The sequence below is a fragment of the Quercus suber genome, unplaced genomic scaffold, assembly GCF_002906115.3.
Source record: "Quercus suber isolate HL8 unplaced genomic scaffold, Cork oak 2.0 scaffold_149, whole genome shotgun sequence".
Classification (NCBI taxonomy): domain Eukaryota; kingdom Viridiplantae; phylum Streptophyta; class Magnoliopsida; order Fagales; family Fagaceae; genus Quercus; species Quercus suber.
In genome coordinates, this window is record NW_027069610.1 from 494,208 (window position 1) to 503,226 (window position 9,019).

The following is a 9,019-nucleotide window of genomic DNA, read 5'->3' on the forward strand; positions in this document are numbered from 1 at the left end:
GCACTCCCCCTAAAAAAAAATAGTATGAATTATCCCAAGAAAACTGTGCTGAATCTACGTACAGCTTAATTTCCAAGAAATTGTCTTACCCGATTTTCAACTTGGCCATGTTCAGTCCCTCACTTCAAAAGCAAGCCAACCTTTCTCTTTTTCCGTAAAGTAAGTTTGATTACAACTCTATTTTTGATATTGACCATGTTCATTCCCCCACTTTCTAAAGCCAGCTAATTAATCTTGGATAATAATTGTATAAATACACCAGATCTTAGCTTATTCCCACATAAAATTTTTTTTCCCCTTAGCTGGTTGTGAGCTAGTTAGCTCTCTCGGTTTACTTTCAAAATTAATTTTCCTCTCTATTATTATTATCAACCATGGTTGAGTTTCAGTTAAGCAATAAGATCATGGCTAGTAGAAGTAGAATCCCTTCATCAAAGAGCTTCACAAGAAAGTGTTCCTCCTTGGTTAAGGAACAACGAGCCAGAATTTACGTTCTCCGGCGCTGTGCCACCATGCTATTGTGCTGGTATATTCATGGAGATGACTAGCTTCGCATTCGTTACTTTTCTTTTTCTTTTTTTCCCTTCTTTTCTTCCCCCCAAAATAAAAAAATAAAAATAAAACCCTTCCCACGGACACAACTTTTTCTGTGACAATTTTCACAGTTGTCAACTGTGGTCTGTGGGTGGTGGATACTAACCAACACTTATAAATCTACCACTTTTTATTCATCATTCACGATTGATCACCATTGGTGAAATTTGTCTTTGGAAAAAAAAAAGTTGTGTACGGAGATAGCATATTATTGTTTCGCTTCAGCTTTGTCCATGCAAGTCCGGTTTGGTTTGGTTTGGTTTTATGGGCAGTGGGTGTGGCCTTAATTACTCTCGATCATGTGCTATTCACTTTTTGACCCAATTGGTGACATCCCAATGGGTTTACATTACAGGACACAGGAGATCTGGGTCTCGCTGCATTCTTGCTTTTTAATCAAACCATTCAATTCATTAGTTACGAGGATATATATTCGGCGAAGCTGACACGGTGGGCTTAATTTTTGTGTCTTCAAAGTTTAAAGTCGTGGTGGAATGTGTCACAAGGTATGTAAAGGTTGATTATATATAAACTTGTTCTTTACTCTTTTTTATTCCTCTCCACTTCCGGGACTAAAATAAAACTGAATTATGTGCTCGGTTATATCATATATGTGGTGTACTAGAATGTTAAATTTTTGTTTTTTTGGAGAAAAAAATGTCTTTTGTAAGTCAAGTTTCAAGTCGTGATTCATAATAAATAAAATGTCGTTTGTATGTCAAGTTTTAATTATTTTGTTATTTTCCAAATATTAGTTGGTTATATTAATTAATAATTACTATCCAATTAATTTGTAGATGAACTTGTGTTTTGTTGTACCTGACTTTTTTTTTTTCTTTTTGACTGATCCTGACATTTATTACTGTTAAGCGTTTTAACTATTTATTTTGATCATTGGACATAATCAGGTTAGGTGGGAGTTTGGTAAACTCACAAAATAGTCAGTCAACCTTTTTCGTTTAGTAACTTGGCTTTTAAATTGACCTACATGTTAAAAAGGTCAATTAATTTATCATGTACTGACCCTTTTAAAGGAAGGGTAAATTGGTATTTTAATGTTAAATTTCATTTGAATTTACTCTGAACAAACAAAAAAAATGGTTTATTGTACAGAGTTATACCTTAATTCGGGAGTTTAATTTCTGCCTACACTAAAAACTGATTGGTGTCTTAGTCTGATAATAAAAAGCTATTATCAGGTGCTGCCGTCATAAGTTGAAACTCTAAAAAAAAAAAAAAAACTTAATTTTGGGGTTCAATTGGGCATTTCAAACTTCTTTACTATTGGATATTTAGATTAGTTTGTCTCCCTACAAATATATAAGCTATGTTAGTGAGTAAGAGAGGAAGGGTTTTAGTTGATTTACAACTTTTACACTCGTTCATGGCTATCCAAGTGGTGCTTTTGCCTTTCATGTTAGGAGCTATGCTCTGTTTCTTGGTCTAGAAACAGAGGGTTTTTTAAGCAAGTCAAATTTTCATTAGGTGAGGATGAGGACTGGATAGAGGGTTTTGTTAGATGATATTCGTCCCAGGTTAATGAATTTAGTTTAAGCTAATATATATCCAATACTTGTAATGCCAGCAATCAAGGAGTACACCACGCGTTAGTTCAAAGTTAACATGCAATGGGATTAATGTGGCTACGTTGAAATGGTTCTTACTAAAACTAAAATTTTTTGCTAAAACCCATAAATAGTACACCATAAATTTGCAATGGGAGTACACCACTTATTTTGCTAAAACTGAAAATCTTTTGCTAAAAGTACCATAAAATAAAAGTAAAAGTTAGCTGAAATAATACAGTGAAACCCATAAATAGTACCAAAAGTGTAGTGGAGCCCATAAGTAGTAGTAAAAATAAGCTAAATAGTAAAATAAATTGACTTTTTAGTTTAGAGTCAAATGCACATTTAGAGCACTAGCATCTGTGGATGGGAATTGGTTGTTATTTTACCATCTAAAAACTTACTTTATCATTATATCAACTCACTTTACAATACACCCTATATCTCAATTTTATTTTTACGTACAACCCATTAAAATAATATAAGTTATCTAATAAAATAATAAAAAGCATTCTTCTCTCTCTTTTCTCTCACTCTATTTTTCTCTTCATCCACATCCACAAATATAGCCAACCACCACACCCCAACCACAAATATAACTAGCCACCACACACCCACCATCAAAACTAGCCACCTCTACCACAACCCACAACCAACCTCCATCGCCACCACAATCACAATCACAGTCAACCAACAACAACACCAGCACAACCACCATTGCCAAATCCATACCCACAAACCCAAATAAAAAATAAATAAATAAAATAAAACAAAACCAAATTAGATCCATTTTCTACCACAACCACCAAACCCAAGACCCATGGCGACCCACGGTGAGCAAAACCATGGCCACCCACAAGCACCAACGGCCCCATGAGCACCTCCGTAAACCCAGCCACCTTCGTAAACCCAACCATCTCCACCATCACCATAGCACCCCCATCGCCACCACCATGAACCTGCAAATGCACTAATACCCACAACAAATCAAAGCAAAAGCAAAACCCAAACCCAATCTGAGTGAGAGAAAGAGAGAGAATTGGAGTGAGGCTAACATCCAGTCATCAACACCAATCTCGCCACCACCACGTCGTCGATGCCAATCGTCAACGCCGATCTGAGAGAGAGGTTAATCTAAGAAAGACACCGAAATAGAGAGAGGGGAGAGAGAAAGGAAGATGAGAAATGAGATTGAGAGGTGAAGAGTACGTGTTAAATGCTCAAAAATGTGTTCAAAATACAAGAGCTATTTAGACCCCCAAATTAAAGTTACGGCTCGATAAATTTTACTCTAACTTAATACTAAGTGCGAAATAGAGTAAATACGAGCGGATAAACAAACAAGCTACTCTAACCTATAATCATTATAATACAGTAGTAACATGAAAGGTAAAAGAGTAGAGAAGAAGAATGCAAACACAAGATAGCACGCCAATGTGTTATTGAAGAGAAAACCAAAGAACTTGGCGAAAAACCTCTCTATCGCTCTCCAAACGGTAATCGATCCACTAGACAATCAGTTGGGATGCATAGGTTAGTAAGTGACCCTCTAAGCCTAATCTACCCGATATACCTAAGTCATCCAAGCTCCTACTCCAACAAGGCTTCTCGAAACCATGTCTTGTCTAGCTCTCCGAATCCTACAATACGCCTAATTACATCCGCCAAAACCTGGATTCTTCCAATGCTTCTCAGTAGCACCAAAACCTCACTGAACACTCTAAAAGGGTGTGGTAAGTGTTTGGGCTATCAACCTCTCAATGGTATGGAAATGGAGAGGCAAGAGTTAGAAAAATCCACAAGTAATTGTGTAGAGAAATGTGGGTATAACAATCTCTAACTCTCAAGGTTTATGGTTAGGATTTTCTCTAGAAGCACTCCTCAACATGTGTGGGTATTGTGGGTATAAATAGTATAGGCACAGAAAGTGTGTATCATAAATGACAGTCTGGCGAAACAGAAATGTTTCGCAGGTGTCTTGCGGGAAGGTCTTACTCGCGAGCTACTCGCGAAACATAGCTATCTCCATCCTGTCCTAACTCTTCGCATTCCAGTCATGTGCAGGGCACATGCTTCACTTCGCGAGATGCTTAGTTGCGAGCTACCTGCGAAAATAGTTTTAGTCTTCATGGCTTGAGTCTCCACACACTCTCTCTCTCACACAACCCTAACAATGAAATCTCACAAATAATACAGGGTATAAAAGATTGAACATAATTACAATCAAATTTGGCACGGAATAAAAGCCAACAAAACATATAGTTGTAAATTACAACTTTAAAATCTCTCCCTTTGGCTATTCCGTGACAAAACCACTAAAACAGACTTTAGACTTTGACATGAGTTTGGGAACAGTGGCAAAACTCACTCACACTTATTCTAGAAGCTGTGAAGCACTTGCACGTATATACCTGTAACCTGAAACACTCGCACACAAATAGAACTTTCATTAAGCTTATGAAAAGTTGAATACATGGTATGTACATGAGCAAGTAAATTGCGATCAAGTTTGTAAACACTATAAAACATGTAAGCATATCTTGATCAAACAAGAACAGTCATTAAAGAATGACTACAATGAACATTTAGTTAGTAGATGCTCATCCAGACACGCAATGCAGTTAAGATCAATCACAAGGATTAATTGCATGTCCAACACTCAATCAATGCAAAATACACGAAGTATTTGCATCTAGGAAACAATATCCTACTAGGATACAAGAGTGAGGTACTCAAGATATATAATGAACATCTAAAAGTACTAAAACAATGCTACAAAGCATTGAGATAAACACATATACTGAATATAAACTAAAATTAAAAACAGAGTACTAAAACTTTAAAAGAAAGTAGTAAAAATTGTAAACAAAATGCAGCTAATCAAACAGCAGCTTCTAGCTTCTCCTCTCCCTATCACTACACTCCCCCTATCAACGACACCATCTCCCCCTTTTTGTCATGGAATAACTAGTTTTCATATTCTTCTAGCTTCCTTTGAATTTGGTCCATCTGAGTTTGGAGAGATGTGAGCTTTGTGTCGAAGTGAATGTGCTGGGAGTGCATGATGGTAGCTAGACCAAATATTTTGGTATTAATCTCTTGAAGTGCAGCCATGATATTGTCTAGCTGTTTATCGTAGGCATGAGGGGTAGAGATTGAACTTTCTGGAGTAGCATGACTTTCTTGCTTGGTACTCTTTTTGGTGTGACTCATACTAGCATGGAGTGTGCGGATGTTAATTGGACTTGGTCGAGGATATGGACGCTTGTCTTTTGAAAGATGCACACCTTTGAGCTTCAAAATCTTTGAGATAAGACGGCAAAAAGGAAAACAGTTCCTTAAAGTAGCCTGTTCAGCCGTTTTTGCCAAGATGTGAAAAATATGAGAACACACATCAATCTCCTCGTTAGTGATTAGATCATGCAATAATAATGTTCGACTGAGATTCATGTACCCGATGCTTGACAAGGGATAGAGGTTGCTAAACATAATCATCATGAGCAGCCTCAATTCGGGAGATAGAGAGGCCACGCTTATTGACTTTCCATTTGATGCGAACTCCAAATTGTTTCCTAAAGCTTTCTTAAGAACATCCTCATCTGGATTCAGCTCATCATATACCGGTGGTGTAGGGAGTATTGGCCAGTTAATGTGTAGGATCTCCGCCAGATAAATCAGTGTTACTGAGAAACTCTTTCCTCTAACCCAACACTTTAGCTCCTCTTCATCAACAATGGCATTGGCATAGAACTCTTTCACTAATTTCTCATATGCGTCATCAAGATTGGGGAGAAGAAAGTTCCAATCCTTGGTGACAAACCATTTTGGAATCTTGGTGTCAAGGAGAGATGGCTGATCAATAGCCCTTTCAACTAACAATGGAGCTTCCATAAAGTAGTTCTCAAAGTTTTGAAATGCAACATAGGATCTGAAATAGTTCAGATCAAAAATTTCTATCGATGATCTAGTCCTCTTTGGCCTTGGTGTGAGGTTATCAACATCAATCACAGGCTCCTTTTTTCCTTTGTTGCTGCCCTCTTTCACTGCTGAAGTCTTAAATGGAGACATCTGCACATTTACACAGACTACCAAGAAAGGAAACATATGCAAAAACACAAAAACAGGACACAAAACATGATTAGATCTAAGTTAGTCCAAAACAAAAGTAAAAATACTTAAAACAGAGCATAACAAACTCAAAACAACGTACTAAAAGTGTTAAAAACATGTAAACATAAGCATAATGCATGAAGTATGTGACTGTGCATGTGCTGAGCATGTGTGTGCATGAGCTGATGCATGTGAGTGTAGCAAGAGGTGCAAGGGGTGTGCCTAAAGGATGCCTAGTGTGTGCCTAGGTGATGCATGGCATGGCATGGCATTATGAGGCACAAAATGAGCACAGTGTGCAAAACACACACTCATTGACCAAAACATGTTAAACATGTTCAATCAATAGTAAACCGAAGTATTGGAACTCATTTGAGTCCAATTTAACATAAGGATGTCACTAGGACATTCTGTCAAACACCTAACATGCAACAGTGAGCAACACCTATGAATAATGCATGAACAAGATGAAATCTGCCTCAATACATGATTAGAATGCCTCATAGGGCCAACACAGATACAAACATAGCAAATGGGACTCAGCCCAATCAAAATTTTGAAAAATTTTCACAAAAATAAGAACCCCAACCCCTTTTTCGAAAATTCCCAAATTTCAAAACCCTAAGCTAAAATATGCATAATCTAAGTAGAAAAGATGAAAAGAGTGTTAAAAACACATACCTTGAAGTGATTGAGCAGAGATTATCTTGAAAAAGATGGGTTTTTGAAAGAAAATGAGATTTAGGTTGAAGGGGGTTTAAGAGAGGCAGTGCAAGGGAAGTGAAGTGATTTTGAAAAAATGTCACATCTACTACATAAAAACTGGAAACATGTTTTTCGCGGGTTTGCAATCGCGATATTAGTCGCGAGACACACTAAGCTTTCATGAGAAGCATTTAGTAGCAAAACAATCGCAAGACAGTCGCGATAGCCTTTGCATGAAATTGAAAATTTTCCAATTTTTTTCCTAAAAACATTTCACGAGAAGAGTTTAGTCACGAAATACTCGTGAGGTAGTAGCGACACTCTCTGTATGAAAATGTGACTTTTTAATTTCCCTTAAGCATATTTCGCGGAAAGCTTTAAGTCGCAAGCTCTAAGTCGCGAGCTTCTCATGAAACAGCTTTTGAACTAGTTTTTGAAGAAAAACGCACAAAAAAATTTTGAACAAAAACTAAAAGCACAAAAGTATAAAATCACTTTCCAAAAATGTATAAAACACTCAAAAATATTTTTGAGTTTGATCGACAAGTAATTGAGCATGCACATCACATTTAAACATGTACAATCACACAAAGAAGATAAGTATTAGTTGAATCAAAGTCTTGTGTATTGTGGGTGAGTATCAAATGTGGAATAGTCCTTAAACCAAAATGAAGCTTTAATGATCAATTCAATCAAGTCATATACAATTGGTACTGAGTCAAATGGACTATCTCAATATAGAAATGAACATATATGACTTCTCACAAGAGAATGATTACAAAACTTAGAAGCTTTTCATTTGGCTTTTGCATAAATCATAACATTTGATCCTTTTTGGATAATACATCTCTTTTTGAGATCAGTGCTTGAAATTTTTGATATTTCAACGTTGAGAGTTAGCCTTTGGCTTTTTGAGCACCATACATTTCAATACAAAAGTTGTTTTCAATTTTTCCTAGTCAAATACTAGTATGTGCGACAAGCTTTTGCAACTCATTATCTCTTTTTCATTTTGAGATCTACATTTGGTGAGCTCTTTAAGCAAAAACATAAAAGTAAAGTGGAAAGATATATAGGCACAAGTCTATGCAAGTATCAAGACCATTAAGACTATTGACCAATCATCCATGACAAACTTGAAGATCTATTTCCAATAATCACACATAGTTTTTAAGATTTCTCCCATAAAGATATATGTGCATACATAACAAGCTAAGCTTGTAAATGCACTACGCCATTAGTACAAAGATACTAGATCAAACTCATATGTGATATACATAACACAGGCGATCAAACTTTTTAAAAAATTTTCAATTTTTATGGGTTTTTGAATTTTTTGAACATACTAAAAAACAGAATAAGTTAGATCAACAAAAATAGGTACAAACCAAAACTTGTAAAAAAAAAAACATGCTATAAACTAGAAGCAATTGACACAAATTGAATTATGCATGTCATAATGCATGAACCTATGACCCTAAACATCAGAAGTATTAATGCATGGATATGTTGTAATGCTTATGCATGAGTACCCTTCTTCACCCATACATCATGTGCGTTTAGGGTGATATCTCTATAGGATTGGGTACGAGTGTTGTGACTTTCAAACCTTCTAAAGAAGCTTGTCAAACAAGTGGTAAATGCATCGATCATCTTTATCACATCCATCACTCCGGAATCACTATCTAGACCTCTTGATTGCTCAACAGCTCAATTCCTTTTGTCATTTCTTGGTCATCTTGACCTCTAATCACTTGCATTCTTCAATGCTCTAAGCTTATGACAATTTGGTTTGGTGTCTCCTTGAAGTCCACAATGATGGCAAAAATGTTGAGTTCTTGGACCTCTTTGTGACTTTGGGAGTGATTTCCCTTTAGGGTCAAATTAGACCACTGATTGGTTACAAGGCTTATTCAACACCTGTTGGTCAACCACATTTCTATTCTTCTCCACCTTTACTTTCTTAGCAGTAGTGGCAACTACTTTCAGTTTTTTGGCTTTCACAAACTTAACTTCCTTGGAGATATTGACAGTTGAACTAC